We start from the raw sequence: 25982 nt of genomic DNA, 5'->3' as shown, positions 1-25982 counted from the left end.
AGCACTTAGTTTTGTAATTATGGGTTATTTGACTGCCTTCCACACTGGGTTGGAAGCTCCTTGAAGAACAGAGACAGAGCCCTGTTCTGTTTTTCATCCACAGAAATTAGTTTAGTGCCGGAGATATAGTGGACACTTAATATATAACTGTGGGATGAGCTTTCTTCTAACAGTCTGCTTTCCCAAATCTCTGCTCTGTGCACTTTTACTTTTTAATTTTTTTATTGTCTCTCAATAATCTTTTCTGCCTCTTCGATTCTTCTTTCCACCTTCCTTGCTATCATTTACAATATCGAAGTAACCTCTTGCAGAATCTGGCATGAGACCACCCTTTGGGATATTTTATGGGAGTATTCAGTATTTTAAATAGTGGGTTCCCTCCAGTTCATTTAATACTGCCAGAACCCTGTGGTGGGCAAAATGGGAGATAACGGGAGATTCTGCTTTCAAGAAGCTTTGTAAACAGTTACTTACTAAGCAGAAGGAAATAAATTCTATGCAAGAGCTACATTTAAAGAGCTGTGAGAATTCAGAGGGAAGTGATTCATTGCAAACTCAGAGAACTCAGTGGTAGTTTCATAGAGGAGATGGTCTTTAAGCTGAGCTTTGAAGGAAGAGTAAGCTGTTCTGAGATGGAGGAAGAAAGAGAAGGACATTATAGCTTAAGGAGATAAGCAAAGCCCTGTCTTTAGCTTTCCTTTCAAATAATTTCCTTTTGTGGATCTATCTCAACAGTAACAAATGTTATGACTGTGCCATCCATGAATTAATCTAAATCCTGCTCAGCTGTCCTTATGTTTCCTACCACATAATACTGGAACATCATTTCTTACACTTGGCATGTTCTCCCACTCTCTAAGATATCAATCATTAAACACAATTATGTGGGTGAAGGCACTTTATAAAATGCAAAGTACTATATAAAACAGGGGAAAGTGCCATACAAGGCACTATAACTCTTATTATGTATTTGCAAGCTCAGTGATCACAAATCATGGTACTTAACAGATGATATGGAGATTCAATTCAATAAATATTTATTGAAGCCTACCCCAGTAACTTTGGACAAGTTGCCTATTTAACCTTTCAGAGCTCCGGGTTCTTTTGCCTGGTTTTTGTGAAGATTCACTGACATCATTAACTTTGAAACCTGTAAAATATGGTATAAGAAAAAGTCACTCAATACATACCAGACCCTTGGTTTGACTTAGGCCTTTGATACCAAAAGCTTTGCTGGAGAGATGACACTTACATAAGTGAGATATATAATAATTCCTAACAATAGGTGATTACATATCAAAGTCACTGCTATTGTCATTGAGTATCATGGGTTTGTGTCCTTGTTCAGATGTGGGAGTAGTCAGAAAGATCACAGTGAACACAGAATTCAAATACAAGCAACCTAACCTGGCTTATGTCTATAAGTTCTGATGCTCAGAGGGTCTTCCATAATCCTAGCCCAAACCCCAATGTTCCTTCTTCTCCCAAAATACTCATTTAAGACTATATGACATTTTCGTTGGCACACTGGACTATTGGTTTTACCATTGTTTTCCAGTTAGAAGCATTTATAAGACTGCTTAAATGCCTTTTTAAGTTTTGCTTCAGAATGTTCCAGAACAAATCTTCATAACTCCATGAATCTGCCTACAGCCATCCTTAAAGTGACACGAATTTATGCGTGGTCACCAAGAAAAACTTTATTCTGAAGGAATCTAGCCATAAATGGTAGAACATCAGTGTTACATTTTTCCCAGTTTATTAAATATTTGTGATATATAATGCTATTACATATAGTTCATTATTATCTGTGTTGAATTTCTAAAGTGTTTAAAGTTCAAATCCCAGGCTAATTATACTAAAAATTCATATTTCCAGTAAAAACAACTTAAAAATGATCTCATACATCTTGAATAATGTTAATCCTAATATGTAGGTGGCAAAGCCCCATTTTATAAATGAGAAAGCCGAGATCTGAAAAGGTTAATGACTTTTTCTAAGTCACAATAACTAATAAATAATAGATGTTAGGTTATCATATATTTGTAAAGTTAATAGTAATGAATTTTATTGGGTATACTTTACCAGGCACTGTGTAAGTGTATAACATGCGTAAATTTAATCTTTGAATGAAAGCTTGAGTAGATTTAAGAAGGATGTAAATATGTCGCCCTTGAGTTTTCAATTTTTTTCAAAGCCATACTTTTTTTCTTTTAATGGAAATGTCTTTTGTTAGTTAAGTAAGCACTTGGCAAAAGAACTTTGCAGTCATTATGGATACTCCTTAGCTTGGTTGTCATAAAGCCTATGAAAGGCTTTCTCAGATTCCTGTGGGCTCCATACAATCAGAGGCATTGGGCTATTGACAAATTGATACCAGAAAAGAACTTTGAGATCTCTGGAGAAAAAGTAGCCTGCAGTTTCACAGTATAACTAATGGGAGCTTTACTGTGAAAATAGAAGATTATTCATGTAGTCGCAGTCTGAAATGAGGAAGACAGTTCTCAAATGTTGCTTCTGCTTGCTTTTCTTTCCTTCTCTTGAGTGGAAGTCCAAAATTATCATAGGAAATCATGGGTAATGTTCTCCCTTCCATTTTAGAATAATGTCAAGGAAAAAAAAAAGACTTCAGTACTAGACTCTAACATAAATAATTTCAGAAAGCTCTAAATTTGTGTTTATAATGAAGTAGTCACTAATCTATAAACTAAGACACTATGCTCAGGAGAGTACTTTTCTGATACACAAATCCTATTCCTTGTTAACATTCTGGATAGCTGAAAATGTTTCTCTCTGTGTAGAAACTTGCAATATCTTTACTTTAACTTGGCCACGTGTTTCTGCCTTCACCTGCTCGTGAGCAGCTCTGCTCCTTTGAGGAAAATAGAGGTGGAATGAAATGGAGGTGACATTTCCCAAGGTCAACAAAATAAACCCAGTGGTAAATCTATTTTAAAATCATTCTCTTTTGAATGGCATCCTGGGTGGACATAAGCACAAGCACATGGTATAATTTTTTCCCCCAAATCTATAGCAAGGTCTTTGATCTCTCTACTATTTAACTGAATCCTCCAATCTTGGGACAGGTCTGTCATTTGCTCAACCATAGAGGGCTGATCATAGAAATGACCAGAAACAAAATCTATAGAAATATCTTAAATATCTAAAAAAAATTGATCAAATTAACCAATTTTAAATATGCATCATGTTTTTGATAGTCCAAAATTTACTGAAACCATCATGAAGTCCTCCATTATGTAGGCCGCCTTTTTTTTTTTCCCCTACCAAACCCATACCGACATTTGTTGGTATAGCAAAAATGAAACTATCCATTTATTTATTTATTTTTTAACGTTTATTTATTTTTTATACAGGGAGAGACAGAGCATGAACGGGGGAGGGTCAGAGAGAGAGGGAGACACAGAATCTGAAACAGGCTCCAGGCTCTGAGCTGTCAGCACAGAGCCCGACGTGGGGCTCGAACCCACGGAGTGAGAGATCGTGACCTGAGCCGAAGTCGGACGCTTAACCGACTGAGCCACCCAGGCGCCCCGAAACTATCCATTTAAAAGAGTTTAATCTAGATATATATTCTTTGATTCTGTAGTCTGTGTATCAAACTGTTTGCTTGAGTGGGTATTTTTATAGAGTATTTTTAGAGATTTTTAAATTAAAGCATAATTAATATATAGTGTTAGTTTCAGGTATACAATATAATTCAAAAATTCTATATATTTCTCAGTGCTCAACAAGATAAGTGTACTCTGCTATCCTTTCACCTATCCTCCCACCTTCTTCCCCTCTGGCAACCACAATTTGTCCTCTGTATTTGAGTCTGGTTTTTTGTTTGTTTTCTTTGTTCATTTGTTTCTTAAATTCCTCATATGAGTGAAATCATATGGTATTTGTCTTTCTCTGACTGACTCATTTCAGTTAACATTATACCCTCTAGATCCACCCATGTTGTTGCAAATGGCAAGATTCCATTCTTTTTCTATGGCAGAGTAATATTCTATAGTGTGTGTGTGTGTGTGTGTGTGTGTGTGTGTGTGTGTGTGTGTGTATCTCACATCTTTTTTATGCATTCATCTATCAATGGATCCCCTTGGTTGCTTCTATGTCTTGGCTCTTGTAATAATGCTGCAATAAACATAGGGGAGCATATATCTTTTTTAAAAAATGTTTATTTTGAGAGAGAGAGGAGAAAGAGTGGGGGAGGGGCAGGAAAGAGGGAGAGAGAATCCCAAGCAGGCGCTGAGCTGTTAGCATAGAGTCCAACATGGGGCTCAAACCCACGAACAGTGAAATCATGACCTGAGCCAAAATCAAGAGTTGGGTGCCTAACCAAGTGAGCCATCTAGGCACCCACATATATCTTTTTGAATTAAGTGTTCATTTTCTTTGGGTAAGTACCCCATAGTGGAATTACTGGATTGTCCAATAATTCTATTTTTAATTTTTTGAGGAAACTCCTAAGTTTGGCTCCTAAGAAACTCATGTGTATATCTTCTTTGGAAAAATGTCTGTTCAGGGCTTCTGCACATTTTTAATTGAATTATTTGTTTTTTGTGGTGTTGAGTTGTGTAAGTTCTTTACAAATTTTTGTTATTAACCCCTTATTGGATATATCATTTGCAAATATATTCTTCAATTTAGTAGGTTGCCTTTTTGTTTTGTTGATGGTTTCCTTTGCTGTACAAAAGCTTTTCATTTTAGTATATTCCTAATAGTTTAATTTTGCTTTTGTTTCCCTTTCCTCAGGAGACATATCTAGAAAAATGTTTCCATGGCCTATGTCAAACAAACTGCTGCCTGGTTTCTTCTAGGAGTTTTATAGTTTCAGGTCTCACATTTAGGTATTTAGTCTGTTATGAGTTTATTTTTGTATATGGTGTAAGAAAGTGGTTCAGTTTCATTCTTTTGCATGTAGCTTTCCAGTTTTCCCAGTATCAGTTGAGACTGTCTTGTCTCCATTGTATATTTCTTGCCTCCTTTGTTGTAGATTAATTGACCATATAAGTGTGGGCTTACTTCTGGACCCTCTATTCTGTTCCATGTATCTATGTGTCTGTTTTTGTGCCATTACCACAACATTGTGATTACTATAGCATTGTAGTATATCTTGAAATCTTGGATTGTGATACCTTTAGCTTTGTTGTTCTTTCCCAAGATTGCTTTGGTTATTCAGAGTCTTTTGTGATTCTATTCTACTTTTAGCATTATTGGTTCTAGTTCTATGAAAAGTGTTGATAATTTGATAGGTATTTCATTAAATCTGTAGATTGCTTTGGGCAATATTGTCATTTTAACAATATTTATTCTCCCAATCCATGAGCATAGAATATCTTTCCATTTGTTTGTGTCATCTAGAACTTTTTTCATCAATGTTTTATAGTCTTCAGAAGACAGATCTTTTTTGTCTTCTTGGTTAAGTTTCTTCCTAAGCATTTTATTATTTTTGGTGCAATTGTAAGTGGGATTGTTTTCTTAATTTCTCTTTCTGCTTCATTATTGGTGTATAGAAATACAACCAATTTCTGGATATTAATTTTTTATCCTGCAACTTTACTTACTTCCTTTATGAGTTACCATAGCTTTTTGGTGGAGTCTTTTGGGTTTTCAACATAGAGTGCCATGTCCTCTGCAAATAATAGAAGTTTTACTTCTTTCTTACCAATTTGGATGTCTATTTCTTTTCTGATTGCTGCCGTTAGGACTTCCACTACTATTTTGAATAAAAGTAGTGAAAGTGGACTTGTCTTATTCCTTATTTTAGAGGAAAACCTCTCAATTTTTCACCATTGAATATGATGTTAACTGTGAGTTTTTCATATATGGCCTTTATTATGTTGCAGTATGTTTCCTCTAAACCTACTTTTTTGAAAGTTTTTATCATGAATGGATGCTGTAATTTGTCAAATGCTTTTTCTGCATCTATTAAAATGATCACATAGTTTTTATATTTTCTCTTGTTAATGTGATGTATCATGTTGATTGATTTGCAAATATTGAACCACACTTGTATTCCTGGAATGAATCCCACTTGATTGTGGTGAATGATTTTTTTATGTATTGTTGGATTTGGCTTTCTACTATTTTGTTGAGGATTTTAGAATCTGTGTTCATCAGTGATATTGGCCTGTATTTTTCTTTTATTGTGGTGTCTTTATCTGGTTTTAGGTATCAGGGTAATGCGGACTTAATACAATAAATTTGGAAGATTTCCTTCCTCTTCTTTTTGGGAACAGCTTGAGAAAAATAGGTATTAACTCTTTAAATGTTAATAGAATGCATCTGTGAAGTCACCTGGTCTTAGACTTTTATTTGTTGGGAGTTTTTTTTATTACCAATTCAATTTAATTGCTAGTAATCAGTCTGTTCTAATTTTCTATTTCTTCCTGTTTCAGTTTTGGAAGATTATATGTTTTTAGGCATTTATCCATTTCTTCTAGGTTGTCCAATTTGTTGACATACAATTTTTTTGTAATATTTTCTTATTATCCTTTGTATCTTTCTCGCTCTCTGTTTTTGATGAGACTGACTAAAGGGTTTATTAATTTTGTTTGTCTTTTCATAGAACCAGATCCAGGTTTAATTGTTTTTCTAGTTTTTATTTCATTTATTTCTTCCCTAATCTTTATTATTTCCTTCCTTCTACTAGCCCTGGGCTTTGTTTGTTTTACTTTTTCTGGGTCCTTTATGCGTAAGGTTATGTTGTTTATTTGAGATTTTTCTTGCTTCTTCATATAGGCCTATAATGCTCTAATCTTCCCTCTTAGAATAGCTTTTGCTGTGTCTCAAAGATTTTGGACCATTGTGTTTTCATTTTCACTTGTATCCATGTTTTTTTTTTTTTTTTTAGAGAGTTCTGTTTACTGTCAATGAAGCAAAAACAAAGTGTGGAAGTGCTCTAAACAGGTGATGATGAGATATAAAAGAGGAGTGACACAATAATACACAGAATTATTCTGAGTGAGCTTCAGGTCTTCATTCTAATACTCAAACCCAGAGAGAGCCATCCTTTTCCACTAAGGCTGAAGAAGAATGGAAATCTGACTGAGCTGCTCCTACAGCAGACAGAGCAAGAAGCTGTTTTAAGCTGATGTAAGAGACTACTTGTGTTCTGTTGAGAGCCCCCATCCCAAGCAGAGAATGAATGCTGAAGGTGGTCTACAGCTGTTGGAGGTGCCTGGTGCCAGCTCCCTAAGTCCTGGACTTCTCTTGATTCTCATTCATAAACTTGTCAGTCAAATACAGTTGACCAATGTGGACCTGCAATGGATTATTCCGAGGCCTATTTTGACTTTATTCACTAGGGTTTGAATTTCTACAGGATCCTTTACCTTCTTATTTTCTCTGAAGTCATCTCTTATCCTCCTTACCACATAAGTTCTGTAATTATAGGAGCTGAAATGCTTGCTATCTCTCAGCATCACCCAGTGCAAATCTAACACTAGTGCATGGCTGGAAGCTGTCATTTTGGAAAGAAAAAAAAATGGGTCCTCTTTAAGGAGGTCCAGAGTTGAACCTAACCCACAAAACTTTAGTCTATGCAAAACCACGAACGAAATAAAATAAAATGCAGTGGGGCTTGGTCTTGCTAGAGGGCTAGGCATCGGCCTTGGTGAGCACTGTCCCTCCATGTATTTTTTAATTTTTTTCCTTGATCTCTTGGTTTACTCATTCATTATTTAGTAGCATGTTATTTACTCTCCATGTATTTGTGTTCTTTCCAGATTTCTTCCAGAGTTTTTTGAAACATGGCATGACTGTTCTTTTGATAATGGAATCCTAATGCGTGTACATTTCTTTAAGGTCTTGCCTGCCTGGGAGAAGGCAAGTTTATAACGGAGCAGAAATCTACAGTAACTTAAATGGATCAATACTAGTTCTGACAAGACTGGCCCTTGGCCAAGCTATGAGGTAGCAACACTTCCATTTGCTGCTTACTCCTCCCCTGATCTTTACAACTTATGGGTTCTATCCTCTTAGTGCCTCACATGGGAATTGAGGACCTTTAAAGGGGAAGGTCTTAATAGGAATATTTATGCTGCTACCCCTTCTAGAAACATCTACATTTTTATGGGATCACACAAAGAAGTGAATGACTATCCACTAATGAAATTTTAAATGGTAAGCTATCCATTTTAGGTCAAGGAGTACTTTCTACTATCTATCTCTTCTGTCTGATACAACACCCAAACCACCTCGTGCTAGCGTGCTGTATCAGAGTCCAACCAGAGAAGCAGAACTAGTAGGAGATATATATTTAGAAAAGTATTTAAAAAATTTTTTTAAGGTTTGGTTATTAATTTTTGAGAGAGAGAAAGCATGAGTAGAGGGGAGGAAGAGAGAGAGGGAGACATAGAATACCAAGCAGGATCTGTGCTGGCAGGTGTGGGGCTCAAACTCAGGAGAGCATGAGATCATGACCTGAGCCAAAACCAAGAGTTGGATGCTTAACTAACTGAGCCACTCAGGTGCCTCTGTATTTAGAAAAGTATTGCATACAACACCCAGTGCTATGAAAACCAATTTGACAATAAATTTCATATAAAAAAAAAAAGAAAAGAAAAGTATTGCAAAGAATTGGTTTACTATGGAGGCTGGCTAGGCAAGTCCAAAATTGTAAGGTAGACTATCAGGAAGGGTAGGCTTGAACTCTCAAGCATGTTCTGAGGCTGCTTTCCATAGTCACAATTTCTTCTTCAGGAAAGCCTTGCCTCTGCTCTTATAGCCTTTAAGCTGATTGAATTAGGCCTATCCAGACTATCTAGGGTGATCTTCCTTACTTAAAAGTCAAATTGATTATGGGTTTTAATCACATCTATAAAACACTTCCATAGCAACACCTAAATTAGTGTTTGAATAACTGGTGGCTGTAGCATAGTGAGTTTACACTTCAAAAAGACCATCACATCTGCTTTTTAAGAAAATTAAGAAAATTATTTTCAAAGTGTTTTGCTATTTAGGTTTTTTACTTAAAAAATATACTTTAAGCCATAAAGGAAGTGAGGTTGAAGGGCGTATTAGAGCCTAAAGAAGATCAATAAATTATTTCTTTTTTTCTTAGGCCATGTCTACGTCATACTTCAAAGTTCAAGTGAGTGACAGGTTTCAGTACCCATGCAATATTTTTTTTATCTTTATGATCATCTTGTGGATGATGATTTAATAGGATAATTTAGCAGCCTTAATGAATGACAAATCAACTAATTACAAGCAAAAAATTATTGTTACTGATGATGCTGGTAAAAAAGTAATTACTTAAATGTCAGATATAGTATCATTAAGGCTAATAACCAGATACAAACTGAACATAATTATTGGTGCTGATAATCAAAACCAGTTGGAAATGAATTAATTGGATGTACCATTTGGTATTATTTATGTTTTGTTTTAAAACAGCAATTATAGGTCAGGTTTATAAAACACATTACAATTTATTGAGTTACCATTGCTGACCCCAAAATAAGATAATAGGCAACTGTTTGTCATATTATAGATACATCTAGGCTCTCAATTCCTGTTTCTTTTTTTGGAACTTTTTAAAGAATAGGAGGTTAATAATGGGGCCATTATTACTTGTTGTACCATACAAATATTGAGTATCCTAACCTACATTTTAATAAGGCAAAATTTCATTATGTTGAAATGTAGCCCTTAGTATGTGAATAAAACCAGATTGATTGGTCTTATTTTGTCAGTTCAAAACCAGATACATTTTTTTAGCATGACATTCCTGTATTTCAAATCAATACTACACTCTGTGCCCTTTTTAATATTTAAAAATATAAATGGCTGAGTTATTGATGTTTTAAAATGCTCAGCAAGTATTTAAATTTTTTTTCTCATTATGTACACGTTTAACTAAACACTTCCTAATTTTCTCTAATCATTCTGTACCAGCTCTGAGTCTTGGACTTAGAAACATCTATTTCTCCTCCCCACTGGCCTTTCACCATCTTCTCAAAATCATTGGCAGAAGGCACGGAAAGGAGATTTAAGACTTGAGATTAAGGTTTTTCTTCCCTCAAGGTGTCTGGCTGCTTCAAAGACACTGGATTGTTTTTGAGTCTCAGTGGCTTGCGTTGGTCTGCCATTGAGTGGCCCGGCAGAGGCCTAGAGGCTCTCCCGCTGTTCTTTGCCAAGCTTCCGTGGGGCTCTGTGAGTGCTGCAGTTCCCAGCATTAGTCACTACACACCTGCTGCGTCTATCACTCTAAACTCCATTTCCCTGACCCTCATAGACATGACTGACCACCCACCCTCTGAAGGCCCACGGTATTTCCGGAGGCTCTAAAGTGACCATGATTAACCTTGTCCGATTCAGTATGATTGCCAAAGGCTGACAATACTCCTGACTGATTTTCAAGTATCACATTCACTTTGGGGCATAGAAATACTTTTATCAATAGCCTGGATTTTCCTGGGGAAGTGGGGAAAGGAGGGGACATGGTAGATGAGAGATCCAGGAGTCTTTAGAACCAAATGTTTAACTTATTCTTCAGTCTTTTTGTTTCCTTCCTTTACCAACTTGACAATCTAGTATATATGCTATTTATTTGCTTTAGTTGTTGTATGCTTTTCAGATAGCCACTTGACTATATAGCAAGCATATTGCTTGTTGCTTGTTTAATCCTCAAACCAGTATGAGGTGGGTATTATTGTCCTTATTTTACTCTTGAGAACACGGAGACTCAGAGAGGTCAAATAGTTTTGTCTGTCATCACAAAGCTGATGAATGACTGGGGTGGGATTCATCCCTAATTCCAAAACCTGTACTCTGCCAAGCGAATTCTTGGAGACTGCAATAATATATTAAAAGCTAACTTCTAATGAGTGCCTACTATGTGTGAGGCACTATTATAAGAACTTCTGGGTGTGCTAACTCATAGCAACTCCATAATTAGGTAGTGTCCCATTTTTCAAATGAAGAGGGTAGAGCACAGAAAAGTTATGTCATTGCCCAAAGCCACAAAATTAGCAAAAATCTTGGCAGTCTGGTTTAAACTTCTTATGTTTAACTTGTATACTATGGCATAATTCATGAAGTCAAAATTCTAGAATCCAAGACTTAACATACACTTAACTGTACTGTTACTAGGAAAAAAAAAAAAAAAGTGACCAGTCATTTGGTTCAGCCATTCTCAGAATGTGGCATCCATTGGCTTTGTTTTTATAAGTTGTCTTAAGAGAAAAGGAATTTTTGTGAAACCAATCTGAAAAGGGTTTGCCTTAAATTGTAGACTGCTTTTCCCATATCCTCTCACTAGGGACTCTCATAAACATAAATTCACTAATTGATACTTGAAAAAAAAAAAACCTAGCATTTTAAAAAGCAATAGGTACTTGATAGAATGTTTGTGGTATGTGAAAATAATTTTTCTTGGAAACTCTAAAGTAGAGAACTTGGTAGTGTCCTGCGATCTATGTGCTGTGAACTTTTGAGAACAGCTGTGTTTCTACAGAAATCACCTTATTCAGAAGAGAGGACTTTTCTGTTTCCAGACTGGTATGAGATTGGTATAGGAAAGCTCAGTAATAAATTAACTGGTCCCCAAGAACATCATAATGGCTCAGGAGTAGGAATTGAAATTATACTTCACTTGTAAGCCGTAATGTGTTATGTATCAAAGAATAAAAGTAGGTGTGCTCCATAGATTTACTGAGATATATCCAGCCATACTGCATTTTTTTCCATAGCACCTTAAAATTTCCTCATAATTCACTATTCTAGAAGTCTTTTCCATTTTCTATTTTGTTCCTTTTCCCCTTTATTCTTATCTATTTATTTACTTACTTATTTCTAGGGTTGGATATAGCGTAGCCTAGAATACAGAAAGACTTGTGTGATTCTTTAGAAATACCAATTTCAAAGCCCTGATTGAAAGGGATTGGTGTTTCTCTTTTTCAGTAATAGATCAGTTGAATATCCTGTCATATTGTTTGTTTGTTTTCATCTGTTTGTTTTTTTGTTTGTTGCTAGGGGCAAGGAAGAAGTAAAGAATTGGGCCAGTGTTTCTTTGACAACAAAATATGACCCATAACACTTTGCTTTGCCCGAAAAATTATATGCCATGCCCAACACCTTTTAATAATGCTCCAACACATTTGCTACCTAGAAAGTAAAGTTTTATAGCTGTCTGGATTTTAAGGAAGACCATACCCATCTGGTGAAGTAGTGTGAGATGTTTAAGAAATTCTTGTTTAGAGCAGTGAAATAAAATGAGACAACAATCATAGATCTTTATTCTTGCCCACCATCCTAAGATAGATAAGCAAATCTTAAGCATCGAAATACTTCAGTGTCACATTGAATGTTTATTCTCAGTGCTGGAAGAGAGATTTGAGTTTTAGAATTCCATTTCTGTATAGCATTTAAATTCCGTTCTAATTCCTTCAGAATTTTCTGATCTTGATTAATCAGTGCATTACACTAGTCAATATCACTATTAGAAGAGGAAAATTGAGTCCTGTTCAGGATTAATGTAGCTTAAAAAGTAATATGTACTATATTTCAGTGGAGAAAAGTATGTCAAGATTGTTTTTATTTGATCTTGAGATTTCTGTTGTTGTCTTCTTTTTTTTTTAATGTTTATTTATCTTTGAGAGAGAGGGAGAGCACAAGTGGGAGAGGGGCAGAGAGGCAGAGACACACACAGAATCTGAAGCAGGCTCCAGGCACTGAGCTGTCAGCCCAGAGCCCAACGTGCAGCTCAAACCCGCAAACCATATGATCATGACCTGAACTGAAGTCGGACACTCAACCGACCGAGCCTCCCAGGTACCCCGAGATTTCAGTCTTCTAAACTAACAAACTATAATTTTAATCCAATCACTACAACAATATTTGAATAGTTTTTGTTTTTGAATCATCTCTATCTGCTTAATGATGGCATTTATTGAGTGTTTCATGCTACATTTTCTGTTCCTTATAATAACCCCGTCAGGTATCTATCATTGTCCTCAAGTTATAAATGAATAAAGGATCAAAAAAGTTTAGTGACTTGTGTAGGGATACACTACTGATGCTTGAGCTGAATTCCATGAATTTCCACTGCAGAATCCATCAATTTGGCTGGATATTTTGTTCAAAAATATGCTAAAATATGCATGTCTTCTTGCTTATTTTCTTATTTTCTTTATTAAAATTTTTTTTAACATTTACTTTTATTTATTTTTGAGAGACAGAGCAAGACAGAGCACGAGTGGGGCAGGGGCAGAGAGAGGGGGGTACACAGAATCCAAAGCAGGCTCCAGGCTCTGAGCTGTTAGCACAGAGCCCGATGCGGGGCTCGAACCCATGGACGGTGAGATCATGACCTGGGCCGAAGCTGGCCACCCAACCGACTAAGCCACCCAGGTGACCCTCTTCTTGCTTATTTTCTCATTTCTTTGCTTTCTTGTCTCCCTCCTTCTCTGACCCTTCTTAGAAGGACTTTTCCTCTTCTTTAGAAGCTTTAATCTATTTTTATTGATAAAGCTTTCCCTGACCACCACCCCATCCCTGCAAGGCTGATCTTTACAGCCTTCTAAAGTGCTCCAGAAGCACCCTGTCTATGCCTGTGATAGCACTTACTACTCTATACTATGATCTCCTGTTTGTTTGTGTAGTTCACCTATTAGAGCAAGGATTTCGTTCTCTGCTAGGGTGTTTAAATGCCAATGTTTAAATCCTTACAGAAATTATTAAACTAGCTTGAACTTTTATTGCCAATAATTAATGGCTGACTGACTTAAAGCCAAATATGTGATTCTAAATGCTGTTTACTTAACCATTAAATTTACTGCTTTGCAGATATTCTTGAAAAATATAAATATTGAAGTCAATCATTTAAATGTATTTGCATATTCTGTTTTGTAAGATTCTTTTGTTTTTAATTTTATATTTAATATTTCTAACAATTAGAGACTTCTAAGATATAGGTGAAATGGAAGTAAATTTGAGCCAGTTCCCCTTCAAGCGACTAAGTTTCACATGGTTAAGAGATGATGGATGCTTTCCCAAAAAAAAGCACTTGAAAATATATTAAACAAATTAAAATGATATTAAAAAAAAAAAGCAGTGCCAGTGTTTGGGACCTACCTTTGGAGATGAAGTACACAGGTTGTTTTTTAATTGCTCTGGTAATTTTAAAGCAAGTTCAGAGTTGAGGGTGAAATATCAGCCTATACATTTTTCAAGGGCCAGGATAATTCAGCCATATTCATAGAATTTAGTACCATACCTGATATATAATAGTTACTTAATAGTGGTTGCTTGAATGAATGAATGAATGAATGAACTTTAAAATGTTGATCTACCCTGATTTTTGCATTATAAATATTTTATTTATTTATTTGATCAATGTTTGATTGATGAATGTATGAATGCTCAAATACTATAAAGTATTCAAGAGCACTTATACTACTAGCTTCAAATTAAGCTAGTGCTTTCTGAATTTCACAACTAAGCTGTACTTGCCCAGCAGACCTCAACATAGTAATTCTTCTTGGATGCTTCATAAAAACTCCAAACACAAGAAGCAGCAGTTTATTGGGATGAATGAAGTACAACAATACTGCAATCAGAGTGTAAAGTTTCTTTTCAAGTCTATCCTGGGGTTGGAAGGACCTTTACCTACTGGTATGTTATATCCTGCTCAATTTTTGTTGGAAAGCAAGAGGCATTACGGAATTCAACAACCTGCAGAGGGATCCTGGCACTAGCACACACCAGGCTACTGCCTTGGGCAACTTAATAGGAGAAATTGGATTGTCACACTAGGTAGCCATCAGGATATGACTAGATTTCTTGGAGCGATAAGAACATTAAGTGGGGTTTTCAGAACTGTAGTGTACCCTTTAGGCTTCATTTCAATGGTAGTCAATGCTCAGAATCCCCCTTTCAAAGCACTGGAAAACATGCTGGTATAATTAATGTCACTAAGGTATTTTTCCCTTTCCTTTCAGTTTGTTTTCTTTTTTTTTTTTTTCCTAAGAGAATCAGGCAAGTTACAAGACAGATGTCTCCTATGAAAAACCATTACGTAATTTAAAACAAAAAGCCAGTGTCTAATTATAGTGAGGTATTGGGGGACAATGAGTAAATTTGCTTGAATGAGATCAATCATAGACATTCTCTAGGTCACCATATTTCAACTTGGCATGCAAATTCCAAACTCATTTACAACATGCATGGTGAGAATCACAAGAAGTTCTAAGGCCAGTTTGGGAAAGATTCATAACTTTGTCAGTTGGTTATGTTCTTCATAGGATCATAAGTAATTTTAGTGTTGACAAGTACAGATTCTTGCTGGGGGCAGTTTGAAATTAAATTCACCAATTCAGTACAAATCAATAACTACTTATTGAGGACCATCTATTTTCAAGGCTGGGCACTGAGAGGGAAAGGAAGTTGAGTAAGGCAAGGTTCCTACCCTCAAAGAACTTTCTCTGGCATGGGAAAGTGACAGCTTTTGATTATAAAGTCAAGTCTTCTTGCAAAGAAACTAATGGCTTATAGAGTAGCACGTTGGTAGGGAGATTGATTTAGGGAAAAACAAATGACTGCCCATTCCCTATGGATACCCCTTTTCCCCCATTCAACTGTAGTCAGCAACTCATCTGATAAGAAAGATACTGGAGTCCCTTATCTGTGGGGGTTATGTTCCAAGACCTTCAGTGGATACCTGAAACCACAGACAGTATCAAACCCAATGTTTTTTCCTATCTGTGTTATACCTATGATAAAGTTTAATTCAGAGTCACCGTAAGAGATTGACAATAACTCAAAATAAAAGAATAATTATAATAGTATACCATAATAAAAGTTATATGAATGTGGTCTCTCCCTCCTTCTCTCTCTCTCAAAATGGCTTATGGTACTGTAGACACCCTTCTTCTTGTCATGATATGAGATGACAAAATGCCTACATGATGAGATGAAGTGAGGTGAATGATGCAGGCATTGTGGCATAGTGTTAGGCTACTATTGACCTGATGATATGTCAGAAGGAAGAGGTCATCTGATGCTTATGGACTGCAGTTGGCCAAGGGTAACTGAAACCTGAGAAAGCAAAACCACAGATAAGGTGGTCTACTCTATACATTATTTGTTTCTGAAATAAGGTAAAAATCACTAAGCATTTTCATAGATCTTTATGTATCTAGATATCTATGTGTCTAGATACCTTTACTCTAGGTATCTGAATCCAAGATGCCTTGGAGGAACATTTTTACTGAATTAACTCTTATAAATAACTCCGTTGTATTGATTCTCAACTAAGGAATTTAAGGATTACCTATACTCATTTATTAGCAAAGTGTGTACTTAACATCACCATTAAGTTTATTAGCTGACAGGAATGAACTGCATATACTCCTTACAGTGAGGCTTAAGGATGTCATGGTATTTATCTGAATTGGAATATACTAAAAATTCGCAGGTTAAATACAGTGCTGTACTACAATAGGGAATTCACTAAAGTGGATAAAAGGAATGTAATTGTTCACACTCTGTATTTGCAAGGGTTTCTGATTTTCATGTAACACATCCAGGTTGCTCCAAATGCCATTTCCTCATGTTTCTTCTGTTCAGTTCTTACTGCCATTTGCCTATTTTGATGACTTTCTACCTTACATTTGAACAAATGTACATAGTCTAAAGCAGAGGTTTTTTGTTTTTTTTTTAAGTTTATTTACTTATTTTGGGGGGGGAGGAAAAGAGAGAGAGGGAGAGAGAATCCCAAGCAGTCTCCATGCCATCAGCACAGAGCCCAAAGCACGGCTCGATCTCATGAACCACAAGATCATGACCTGAGCCAAAACCAGGGTTTCTCAGCCTTGGTGCTGGTGGCATTTGGAGCCGGATAATTCCTTGGAAATGGCTGTCCTGTACATTGTGGGGGTGTTGAGTATCATCCCTGGCCTCTACCCACTGGATTCCAGGAGTACACACCCCCAACTGTGACAAATAAAGTATTTCCAGACCCTGCCACATGTCCCCCTGGGAGGCAAAATTGCCCCAGTGGAAAACAATTCATCTAAGGCAGGTTTCTAGATATTCTTCCTCAGTCTCACTTCTGTTCATGATAGCTTCCATTTTAATGGTTCTAAGCCTTGCTTTCATTCTGTTACTCCTGTGCCCCTAAACTTCTAGTGACTTTTTACCCTAGTTCAGACCTTTATCCCCCTCACCCCTATCTTTTTTAAGTTTCATTTTTAGCAGAATGCTACATGCACATGTTAACGAGTAAAAGAGTACAGAAGAGCCATGAAAAGCGGCCTCCTGTTCTATTCCTCTCTTCTCTCCTGTCTGAGAGGCAACTTTAAAAACTTTGTTTCTGACTTACTTCCAGCAGTTTTCTCCATAGTTCTAGGTTTAGTTACACTTCTGTTTATTTGACTTATCAATTTTAGGCAAAATCTATTGGCTATTTGTTTTAAAGATGGGGTTATAACTCAGGTATATAATTTGGCTTTTACCCTCTCTCCTTTCCATTTTTTGACATGTAGGTGATTATTTCTAGTCATACATGATAATCTTTAAAAGATAATATATTTTTGGTCAACCAACTTTCAAGACCACAGTGTTGCACCCCCTCAAACTGAGTGAGATAGAGACCAAGTTGATAATATCTCTCAACCTTCCCACTTATTAAGATGGGAGCTTCACTGCTTTTACCTTATCTTCCTCTTTTTCCATATCCACCTTCTGTCAGCTATACTTTTATTTATGTTCCCATTTACAATGTTGACATTTTCATTCTTTCTTGCAAATACAACAAAGTCTTCTATGCCATATTCTTAGCTTGACCCTTTAAGTTGAAAGCCAATAAACCAAATTTACATTTTATGACAATACAAACATTTCTCCCTACCAGGCCAAGTATAGAGCTATAATTTTATTTCCTTCTCCATTGTTCAATGGCATGATCCTTGATTCACTTGAAGGAGAAAGATCAGTGTTAGTGTCAGAGAACTTCTTTCTTCAATTCTTACAGCTCCGAAAAATCATGGCATATTTTACATTGATTCATAAATAGCCCATATCTTTCTTGTGAGTTTTTGTTTTAGTCTAGTTAACATCCATCACCATACATATTTATACTGTTTTTCTTACAACCAGAACTTTTTTATTTTTTATTTTTTAAGTCATTATTTTAATTCCAGTTAGTTAATACACAATGTTATATTAGTTTCAGGTGCACAATATAGTGACTCAACACTTCCATATATCTCTCAGTGCTTATCATGACAAGTGAACTCCTTAATCCTCATCATCTATTTAACCTATCCCCCCACTTCCCTCTGATAACCATCAGTTTGTTTTCTATAGTTAAGAGTCTGTTCATTTCTTGTGATAAGAACTTTTAAGATCTACTCTCTTAGCAACTTTTGAGTTTACAGTCCAGTCTTATTAACTATAGTCACCACACTGTGCATTAGATCTTGTGAGTTTTTATTTGCTTTGTTTTTGCACTGCTTGTCTGTTTTTCTTCACCATATCCTCACATTTATCATGCTGATTAATCTCTTTTCCCACATGCCCAACCCCACTCTTAGGGCTTCTCTTCATTGTTTTCCTAGGTTGGACCCACAGATGCCCGAAACCCATGTCTTTGTGATTTTTGCTTTGAATCCCATGTCTTTGTAATTTTTGTTTTATCTTCATTTTGCTAGAGTATAGCTGCAAGTAACTTACAAATAAAAAGAGTCTTGAGTGATTAAAAACTTCTTTCTTCTACCCTCACTCTGATCAGTAGGTTGAACATAAAATTCTAAGCTAAAAATAATTTTGTTTACAATTCTAAAGGTACAGTTAGACCCAGGGCTGCTGAAAGGCATACATGTTTTCTTGACATATTTCTCTCTCTCTTGTATTTGGTGTCAATAAGTTAGGCTACGGTATATGCAGTGCCAAAATGTCAGTAGCTTGTCACATGTTAACTGTGGGTATCTCTATTTTGGCCTCATTTGTCTTCTAAGTATGGGATCTAGACTCCAGAAGTCCTCCCTAGCAGAGAATGCTCAACTTTTGACAAGAGAAAGGAACTATGATAGAACCAAAAAATGTTGACATTTCAAGCTCCTACTAGCGTTATTACCATTCACATTGAAACCAGTCACATGTCCAAACCTGATACCAATGGAGCAGGAATCATTGCCTCCAAAAGTCTTCCTTCTCCAGCATCCCATATCCATCACATGGGAAGGAGCCCCAGGGAAGGGTCTGAGGGATGGGCCTTATACAGAGCGACAGTGAATAAATAGGAATAATAATATATTCTACCACATTTTAGAATTTTAGGGTTTACTCTCTTTATTCTTAGAGTTCTGAAATTTTATGACTATGTATTGAGATGGTTCTTTTTTTTTTTTTAAAATTTTTTTTTTCAACGCTTTTTATTTATTTTTGGGACAGAGAGAGACAGAGCATGAACGGGGGAGGGGCAGAGAGAGAGGGAGACACAGAATCGGAAACAGGCTCCAGGCTCCGAGCCATCAGCCCAGAGCCTGACGCGGGGCTCGAACTCACGGACCGCGAGATCGTGACCTGGCTGAAGTCGGACGCTTAACCGACTGCGCCACCCAGGCGCCCCGAGATGGTTCTTTTATTCATCCATTATGCTAGGCACTTGGTGGATCTTTATAATCCAAAGACTCATATCCTTCTTGTGGGAAAGATTCCTCAATTCTTTCTTTAGTAAATCCTCCTCCCTGTTTTTCACTCATTCTTCCAGGAAATTGAACCACCTGAATTGCTTTTATATGTATGTTTTTATCTTTTTTATTTTTTAGACATATATTCCATTATGTTGTCTTTTTGCCTTATGATATTTTTTGAGACATTTATTTTCAATTGATCTTTAAACAAATTTGACAATAACAAATTATTGTTTTGATTTTTATTCTCTCAAAATATTTTGTTCTTGTTTTATGAATATAAAATGTTCTTGAATCTCTGAGTAGATGAATCTGCTCATTTTAATATCCTTTTCTATTTCCTGAATTATCTCCATTTCCTTCAGTGTGCATTTTTCTGCTTGTTTACCTTGGCTGTCTTTTCAAAACTTTCTGACTAGAAGAGAAAGACAGATATCGTATGTTTTCACTCATATGTGGAACTTGAGAAACTTAACAAAAGACCATGGAGGAAGGGAAGGAGAAAAAATAGTTACAAACAGAGAGGGAGGCAAACCGTAAGAGACTCTTAAATACAGAGAACAAACTGAGGGTTGAAGTGGGGGGAGGGGAAAATGAGAGATGGGCATTGAGGAGGGCACTTGTTGGGATGAGCACTGGGTGTTGTATGTAAGCGACGAATCACAGGAATCTACCCCCAAAACCAAGAGCACACTGTATATGCTGTATGTTAGCTAACTTGACAATAAATTATATTAAAAAAAGAAAAAAAAGAATTTCTGACTAGAAGCACTATGAAGGAATTAGTCTAATTTGGCCTCCAGAAGCAGTATATCTGGTGATGTCTGTCTGATAGACCAGAATGCCAAGACTCCACTTTGAGACTACAGTGTCCAAACAGGAGCCTCACCTTTGCTCACACACTTAATTCAAGGTTTTTTTCTAACCCTTACCAGATACACTCCAGAGAGTGCCATATATTTTCCTGCCCAAAGATATGAACATGGATTGATACCCACCCTTGGGAATAAGCTACGAATTGCAAAGTGCCTGCTTCTCTTTGAAGAGCCCATTAAGAAATGAAAATGTATTTGCATTTCTATAAGGTTGTGGATTTCACAAAGCTTGTATTTCATACTGGTATAGAAGACTCAATCAACCCTTTGACTTAGTAAGCATAATAATTAAGCTGGTCTGCTTGTCTGTGCTCTTTCCCAATGTCAATGTGAATGTTAGATGATTTGATGAAGGGCCCTAGAGCACAAGCTTTCACATTTTTTTAATCTAAGATTAACTGTAATGCATTTTACATTAAGACTCAGTAATGCATATAAACATAAATATGCACTTAATGGAAATAAAAATTCACAAAATGCCATACTATATACAAACCAATTTTATATTTTCCTTTATATTTCAGATATTAAAATTCTGATCAACACTTACTAGACGTGTTTTATGACTCACTAATATTTTATCATATATAAAACAGTGCTATAGAAATTCTATGAAGTAAATAAAAATGTTCTCTGGGTTTTCAAGTAAATGTCATAAATTCCCTACTCTAAAGATATTTTCTTCATTTTTTAACATCATTTTAAAACTCAGAATCTTTTTTTAAGTTTATTTATTTATTTTGAGAGAGACAGAGAGAGTGCAAGTTGGGGGGCGAGGGGAGAGAGAGAGGGAGAGAGAGAGAATCCCAAGCAGGCTCCACGCTATTAACACAGAGCTTGATGAGGGGATTGAACTCAGGAAATCATGAGATCATGACCTGAGCTAAAATCAAGAGTTGGATGCTTAAACGACTGAGCCACCCAGGTGCCCCTTAAAGCTCAGAGTCTTATTATGTGTGTTTAACATAACAATTCTTAGCAAGCTTTGTTATCTGTGTATTTTCTCCAAAACTCAAACTTAAAGGAAAACCTACAAAACTAAAATGAAGAATTGACCCCAATGGTTGCTTAGTGTAATAGTGAATATATGTGGTCGTTGTCTTAATTGGGATATTGTATGGTCAGGTTGCTTGTTTGAGGGAGAATGGGATTTGCAACATACATCAAACAATTTTCATTAAGAAGATTTAAGTGTTGTTGCTCAATTTTGGTCCACTTCTATGTGTTGAGGTAGCTGTAAGGATGGCTAGAAACAAATAGTCCAAGGACTGTGCTACAGATTCCCCTCTGCCAGGTGGCTGTGGCTGAACCTCTCCTAAATATTTTGGTAAAAAAAAAAAGTGTATCACATTTGCACAAGATTAAGTTGAGCACTCTTTTAAGATTGATTAAAATCTGGGACTGGCAGAGCAAATGACTCAACAGAAAACATGAGGCATGTGTTATGTTATACAAGGAAAATAACTCTGTATTCAGGACAGCTTTCTTAGAAAACCAGAGACAATGGCAGTGAATTCTAAATCAAAAATACATTGCAGTGAAATAACCCATGACCGAAAAGGAACTGTGAGCACACCCATGGTTAACATCAATTGATTATATGTTGAGTAAATGAGGGTTTGTTTTCAATTGTTATTTGGGGAATTGAGTACCTTTTAAGTAGCAAGAAAAGTTGCAGAAAGTGCACAGTTTTAAGTGGATTCCGTCATGTTACTGAAAAATCTTAAGTGTTGGTTAACTTACACAAAAGAGAAAGTAAACTACTTCTAGGTTTTTCTACCTCTACTGGGGGTTGGGAAGATAGTGGCTTGCTTTTTAGAGTTTTCCAGAACCCTTCCAAAGAAGTGTTGTTGTAGATTCTTTTAAGTAATAGCCACACAAATAATCACAGATTATGGTGTCATACAACTCCATTAACCAGGTGAAGGAAAAATAGCAACATTTTCATTTTACTGAGATGTCAGCTCCCTCCCTTGCTGTACCATGCATCTTAATGTCCTTGCGGTCTACACTGACTTGGGGCTCCAAACCTCTGTCATTACTTGGCAATACCTTTCTCTAATTTCTTGTGACACACGGTGCTTAAATCCACAAGAAATGTGAGGTGAGGCAGAGAGAATTCCTGCAGACTGACTTGCTATATGCAGAACACTCATTTGCATTATTCATTAGATAAGAGCACTGATTTGCATCTCATTCTGGTTGTCTCCTTTAGGTGAAAAAATACTGAAGAACTCTCCACATTCCCCCAATTTTTTATATTAATAATAATTATTAGGGGAATTATGCTTGATTGCTGTCCTAGATTTTGTCCTGCACCATTTGCAATTCCTCTTTAAAAAATCCTAAACACCCCCAAATTCCCAAACGAATGTGATTTTCCCCTTTGTGTTTAAAATATTTAAAGCTTTAACATTTGATGAAAGATCTGAATACATAAATATATTTTATTGAAATGCAAAATGAGACATTTATTTATGATCTATATCTAACATTAGGAATGAGAAGGAGGAGGGAGTGGGAAAAAAATACAGGCACAAGTACAACGTTTGAGTCTCCCTAAATCTCATTTTAGAGAAATTTCCTAGCAACAGAACATGCCACAGATTAGAAGATACTGCTGGTAATAAATTCTTCCCTACTTGATGGTCAAATCCAAGTGATGAAATTTTGCCTTGCATTTTCTCTTGAGAAGCAATGACCAATTAAGAATAGCCCTATCATTATAAAAAAAAAAAGTTTATTGATGATGTCCTACTGTGGGTAGAGCTCTGCCGGTCTCTAGAGTTCCTGTGATAGGAACAAGAAAAACAATAAAATATCCTTCTTTCCTTGGCCTATAGTCTTAATATCCCATAGTCATAGTAATCTTCCAAGCGCTCACCTTGGCAGGGGTGATGTAGGGCTTTATTTATGCACTTGAGCGATTCTTCAGGATTCTGGGGTGCAATCTGACCCACAATCTCACCTTCAGTTTGAACCACTGGTGCATTGACAAAGGGGAAACATGGCATCTTGTGGATGGCAGCCTCCTTTATCCTTCTCAGGAGAGATGGGAACAGAGGAGTCAGAGACTCAGTCTCTCACTTGCTGATTTATCGCTGTTCAGTTGCCCCCTGAGCAAGTGATGGCATTCTGTAGAAGATTACAGCAAATCTAGTGTCATGAATCAATCACAACATCCCAAAATGAAGTAGAATTTCTATGGTATCAGGGTGACATTGTAACCAGGAGCACGGTGTCTGGCAGGCTGGGATGGTTTGTTTGTGAGTAGAGGTTTCATACAAATTGCACACTGTTTCAACACAGGTACCAAAAGATTAAATTGATTCTTTTGCTCGACTTTTTCGTGTCTCTCAAGGCCTTTAATTCACTGGTGGAAGAGGTCATCACAAGCATTTATTATCCTTGTTCATGGGGCACCCCTTCCCCCAACTGCTGTTTATTCTTGTCTGGTTCCTGTGATTAATGCTGTGAAGGAAAGCAACTACTTCTGTCCTTTATGGCTGTTTCTGGCGTACTGCAATGTTTAAGGTTTTTTGGCATCCCCTTAAGGAACACCATTTTTGAATAGCCCTCATTTACATCCGACTGAAACTGGAATCCTGGCCAAGATTTCATTTTTGGCCAGTGACCAGTTAGGTCAACTTCAAATTGTGTTTTTCTTGCAAGCATGATTCTTGAAAGATATTTTTCCACTTCAAGCACTCAAACGTTTTCAAATAATGAAGTTCTTTTGCACTTATTTCATTAGGGCCAAATGATGACCTTTAAAGTAACAAACATTAATATTAAAAATTTGGGGCAGCTTATACCTAGTTGTATTAGTTTGGGATGATTATGCCATTTGGACGACATCAGTCTTTTATATTTGTTAATGTCATAATAGGGTTGTAGTGCCATGCTTCATAAAAATGTCACTGGTGAGCTATTTCCACTGTAGAAGTGTTACTGTGATTTCACAATCCTGAATGAACTAAAGAGATTACATTTGAATATCTCATACACATTTCAAAACTAACATGGCCAAAAGACAACTGTGATTTACCATTCTGCCCACTTCCCTTCCCCTCACTCAAAAACTATTACTAATCATCTCAGCAAGTGGTATCACCGTTCCCCCATTTGTGTAAGTCAAAACGCTAGTGGGCATCCTTGGTCCCCTTTTTCTCTCATCTTTATGGTCTGAGTACTATTGCTGTATAACAAATCACTTTATTGCTGTATAAAGTAGAAGAGAGTAGGGGATGAAAGATATTGTAGCCATTTTTGGAAAATACTATCAACTGCTGTCTATCCTCTGTCCACAGCTATTCACATCCTTTCCACATGCAAAAGACATCTGACCCCTCCCTCAAAATTCCCAAAGTCTCATCTTAGTACTTGAAGTCCAGGACGTGGTCATCCAAATCAATTCCAAGTGCCAACAAGGCCCTTTGGATGCAATTCCTCTAGCATGGTTCTTTTCACTCTCTGAAGAGCTGTGAGTAAGAGACTCCAATGATCTTCCTTCCATATACCCAATATGCAGTGCAGGATAACCACTATAAATATTCTTGTTGAAAAAGGGAGGAGGAGCAGGAGGCACACAGAATCAGTGTCCAATAGCAATTCTGAAATTTGGTTGGGCACATCTTGCCAGTTCCTTGATATGGGCTTGAATCTACTTCTTAGCCGTTGTTTTCTCCAGCTGCTGGATCCACCTTCTTCAGCATTTGGTTTCACTCCCTGAGTTATTCCACCTTCCATGTTTGCAGCTGAGTAGTTTTCTCATCCTGCTTCCTGCCCAAAGTAGTCCATGGGTCCAAAGACCAAACCCCTTTTATTTTATGGTGTATCTACTCCTTTCAGTCCAAGCTGATACATTTCCTTTAAAATTTTTCGGCTTCCAATGTATTAATATAGAAATCTATCATATTAGACCAAACAAACAACAAAAAAAAAACGTGTCTAGAAATCTCTTCAGTTTATAGGCTTTTTTCTGCCATGGACTCCCTGTGAAGCTGCCATAAGACAAACCCTTAAGAGTCTAGGTGTCTATTGTTTAAAAAGGCATGCCCTTAAATCCAGAAGCTTTGTATGTATTTGAAAGGTTTATGAGGCACCATCTTACATCTTCCTGAGGTTTTAATGAAAAATTTTACAGCCACACTCTTGTCTTCATCTTAACGATGAGACATTTTCCTAATAGGTCTGGATTTGGATTTGATCTTTGCACTGAGGCCCTTTCTTATTTTGAGAATCTTCTACTAAGAGACACTGAAAGAACAATTTTTGTTTTTTTTTTTTCAAACCCACTAAGTCTTTTTATATTTTCTTTAAAGCTTGCTTAGAAGTTGTCCAGTACTTTTTTTCCTTATGTCTTTGCATCTGTGCCTTACACATGGCTAAAAGAAATAGATGGACACTTTCAGTATCCTGCCTGAGAAGTATCCTTAGACAAATTCACCAGTTTATT

The 25982-nt window shown here is 36.5% G+C and overlaps 1 protein-coding gene and 1 pseudogene across 9 annotated transcripts in view; one reads left to right on the top strand and one right to left on the bottom strand.

Annotated features, from left to right (window-relative positions):
• NTNG1 (netrin G1) overlaps positions 1-25982 on the top strand; it is a 337549-nt gene that overhangs the window by 26828 nt on the left and 284739 nt on the right. The window lies entirely within an intron of this gene.
• On the bottom strand, positions 7204-7478 carry LOC131504278 (LYR motif-containing protein 4-like; annotated as a pseudogene).

This window comes from Neofelis nebulosa, chromosome 2 (assembly GCF_028018385.1).
Source record: "Neofelis nebulosa isolate mNeoNeb1 chromosome 2, mNeoNeb1.pri, whole genome shotgun sequence".
Lineage (NCBI taxonomy): Eukaryota > Metazoa > Chordata > Mammalia > Carnivora > Felidae > Neofelis > Neofelis nebulosa.
The sequence above is the reverse complement of the archived record's forward strand: the minus strand, read 5'-3'. Positions and strand labels throughout refer to the sequence as shown.